The sequence below is a fragment of the Denticeps clupeoides genome, unplaced genomic scaffold, assembly GCF_900700375.1.
Source record: "Denticeps clupeoides unplaced genomic scaffold, fDenClu1.1, whole genome shotgun sequence".
Taxonomy (NCBI): Eukaryota; Metazoa; Chordata; class Actinopteri; order Clupeiformes; family Denticipitidae; genus Denticeps; species Denticeps clupeoides.
In genome coordinates, this window is record NW_021629971.1 from 776,597 (window position 1) to 780,533 (window position 3,937).

At 42.1% G+C, this 3,937-nt stretch overlaps 1 long non-coding RNA gene across 1 annotated transcript; it reads left to right on the forward strand.

Moving 5' to 3' along the window:
* The first annotated feature begins 845 nt into the window (after nucleotides 1–845).
* Nucleotides 846–3,703, forward strand: LOC114778601 (uncharacterized). Its single transcript, XR_003746422.1, has 4 exons — nucleotides 846–1,038; nucleotides 1,780–1,911; nucleotides 2,761–2,980; nucleotides 3,649–3,703. It is a non-coding gene; the product is annotated as an uncharacterized LOC114778601 (long non-coding RNA).
* The last annotated feature ends 234 nt before the right edge of the window (nucleotides 3,704–3,937 follow it).

A 3,937-nucleotide genomic window follows, 5' to 3' on the forward strand; every position in this document is an offset into this window, starting at 1 on the left:
GGGACAGTTTTGAAAATCAAATTTCAATCAAAAGTAAAACTAAAATGAAAACATGAATATAACTATTTTCTATTCCAATAATCTCTGGAATAAATGAACTGTATACACATTATTGAGTATCATGGCATTGCATTTTTTTTGGATGTGAGGCACCGTGGCGCCTGGCACTTTCTGCATTGTAGACGTGTTTTCACCCTATGGATGCCACATCCTGCAGTATCCCGTCGCCGCTTGGCAGAGAGGTGGGTGTAGAAAATATATGAAGTAAAAAATTTGATCATGTAACTGATTTGAAATAAACAATACTGTACTCAGCAATTCAACAAAGAACATCAAGTATAGGGAGAAAACATAAAAAATATATGAATAATCTTTCTTTAATAATAAATTCTAAAACAGAGAGTACATACCTTTCAGAAGAAGGGATCTGAAAATGCCTCAACCTCATCTGCACACAGGAGATCCTCTTCATCAGATGAATATTGAACAGTGCAAATAGCTGGACTGCTGTGTTGCACCAGATTATCCAGCACCTCCTCAGTCGTAAAAAACTTGCTTCTTTGCTGCGCCATCATAGTTTGGTCTTCTTTCAGAATCTACAGAAACAGCGGCGCCTGTCTTGTGTTGTGGACTGTTTTGCCTGTAATTCTGTACAATACGCGCAGGCATATCTCACGATCACATTGATCGATTTGAATAGTTTGTTTTAATCGTCTGAGCCTGTAGAATCGTGGGAGCATTTGTGGAAATAACTTCATCAACACCATTCACCACACACCATACTTTCGGGCATGAAGGCTGCATTAAGGCTGCTGATTTATTTGGAATTTTTTGGTGAAGTTCGTTTCTGTGCGTGTCTTTGGAATTGTGTTTTGTTTAGGTAGTTTTGATTTAAAGCCTTAGCTAAAGGAAGCTAAATATTTTTTTTTCTTTGAATATATGTGGTTATCACAATTTTTTTCATGTCCTGTTTGTCTGTGGGATGATGAGTCTCAGCTTGTGGAGAAACTACAGCAGCAGATGCTGGATCAGGAAGAGGTACGCCTGCGTGAACGCTTGCTTGTGTTCTGTTCTGTAGAAACCACCTACTTTCTGAAAATGCTGAGTGATTTTTTATTTTACACACACAAACACTTACACGTGTAACTAAACTCAGAGTCAATGACTTGCTTTTATATCAGTCTTGTTGGTCCCCTAATACTGAATCTAAAGTCTCTATCTGAAATTGAGCCTTGGTGCAGAATAACTACTTTGATCCAGTCCCACAATGAGATTTCCCCAGGATGTGCCGTTTCCGTGTCTGTAGCTTTAAGGAAGCGGCCCCGTATTCAGAAGGTTGTCGGTTCAAATCCTGTAGCTTTAAGGAAGCGGCCCCGTATTCAGAAGGTTGTCGGTTCAAATCCCGATCCTGAGGTGCCACTGAGCAAAGCACCATCCCCACACACTGCTCCCCGGGTGCCTGTCATGGCTGCCCACTGCTCACTAAGGGTGATGGTTAAAAGCAGTGGGTAACACACTCACCTATGAACCAGAAGACACAGGTTCAAACCCCTCTTGCTACCATTGTGTCCCTGAGCAAGACGCTTAACCCTGAGTTATCTCCAGGGTTACTGTCCCTGTAAATACTGATTGTAAGTTGCTCTGGATAAGGGTGACTGATAAATGCTGTTAATGTAATGTAATGTAATGTAATGAATTTGTGCTCAACGATCACTTCACTTTCACTTCAAATTTTAACCAAGCGTATGGTTCGTATGCTCTGTGTATCTGTGACTTCAGGATAAGACCGAGGTTGATGAGCGAGTGGGAAAAGATGACCAAGGTGGCAAGGAGTTGTGTCTGGGCTACAGAGAACTGCAGAGGGAGTGTAGAGTGAGACACGCATGGGCCAGAACCATTCATACACAGTGGGTACGGAAATTTTTCACTCTTTGTTATATTGCAGTCATTTGCTAAAATGATTTAAGTACATTTTTTCCTCATTAATGTACATACAACACTGAATATTGACAGAAAAATACTGATATTTTTGCAGATTTATAAACAATGAAAAACTGAAATATCACATGGTCCTAAGTATTCAGAATTTAGTAGAAGCGTCTTTTTGATCTAATACAGCCGTGAGTCTTTTTGGGAAAGATACAGCAAGGTTTTCAAACCTGGATTTGGGGATCCTCTGCCATTCCTTCTTGCAGATCCTCTCCACTTCTGGCAGGTTGGATGTAAACTCTGGTGGACAGCTAATTTTAAGTCTCTCCAGAGATTCTCAATTGGGTTTAAGTCAGGGCTCTGGCTGGATCATTCAACAGGCACAGAGTTGTTGTGAAGCCACCCTTTCGTAATTGTAGCTGTGTGCTCAGGGTCATTGTCTTGTTAGAATGCTGCTACCACCATGCTTCACTGTTGGGACTGTATTGGACAGGTGATTCTGCGTTTCTGAGCACTCTGGAGAAGGTTTTTGTCCAGGATATCCCTGTACTTGGCTGCATTTCTCTTTCCCTTGATTGCAACCAGTCGTCCTCCCCTGCAGATGCAAAACCGCCCCACTGCATGATGCTGCCACCACCATGCTTCACTGTTGGGACTGGATTGGACAGTGCCTGGTTTTCTCCACACATACCTCTTAGATTTAAGGCCAAAATGTAGAAGCTTCTGGCAGGCCACTCTGCCATAAAGTCCTGACTTGACTTTCTACAACTTTCTTCCATCTCCTGACTGCATCTTTGGGTTCTTCTTTACCTCTCTCACCAACGCTCCCAGTGCCAGAAGGGACGCCCACCCAGCCTGGAGAGGTGGCCATTTCTGCATCAGGTGACCTCATCTCACCAGCAAAGACAGGATTCACAGAAAGCGGGTGGACATCCTGAAAGGAAGCATTCTGGCCAAGAACCTCCTGAAGAACCGCATGGTCCATGTTCTTTGTGAGGCCACGACAGCTGCTTGCCCACTATCAAGGCCACCCTGTCAGCAGCATTCATTGGTACATGTATCCCAGTCACATACCTAGATTAAATTTGCCTGTGACACCCAGTTTTTACTTCCTTTTTTTTCTTTTCAAGTGTCCTTCCATCTTATACAGACATAATGCATTTAAACCTTAATGAAAACACACACCTAAACATTAAACTTGAACTTGTGTTTGCATCACACATATCCCAGAGTAGACCGATGCAGCAGTGACGTCTATGCCATATTCTCTCCTGACACTGTCCAGATGTCCTGACACTTATGAGTTCAACATATTGGATTTATGAGAATCTAGGATTTGCTCAGGGTTACTGTAATCTGCTATTAAAAAAAAAACCACAAATGTTTTGTGATTAACATTTAAAGTTGAGAATGTAGAAATCCAGACGTTCCAGTCATAACTTCACATACAGTACAGGCCAAACGTTTGGACACCTTCTCATTCAATATGTTTTCTTCATGACCATTTACATTGGTAGATTCTCATTGAAGGCATCAAAACTATGAATGAACACATGTGGAGTTATGTACTTAACAAAAAAGGCAGCTAATACTGAAGTAAGACATCCACATTCTTTTGTGTTATTTTAATGCTTTAGTAATATTAAATATGAATGGAGGATGAATGCCTCTGGAAAGTTAAATGAAAAAAAAACCTTATGCCTCTTTTTCTATTTGTAGCTGTGGCACCTAATACCCCCACAACTCATCTCCTTACCTCATCTCCTGCCCGGCTCCTCGCTGCAGCGCACACCTCAGCCTGCACATCACCATGGTAACCAGATGCTTGCTAATCTTTTCCACCTGTTTCTGGTGCGTGCCGCTGCCTGCTACTGAACACTTTCATGTACCTGCCAGTTTTTTTGCACACAACTTTGGGTTTTCCTGTGCATCCAGGAACCCTGCACCTTCCCTTCTTGTCAAACATTATTGGCTAGTGGACATTGGTCATGTGGACATTTTGGTTTGG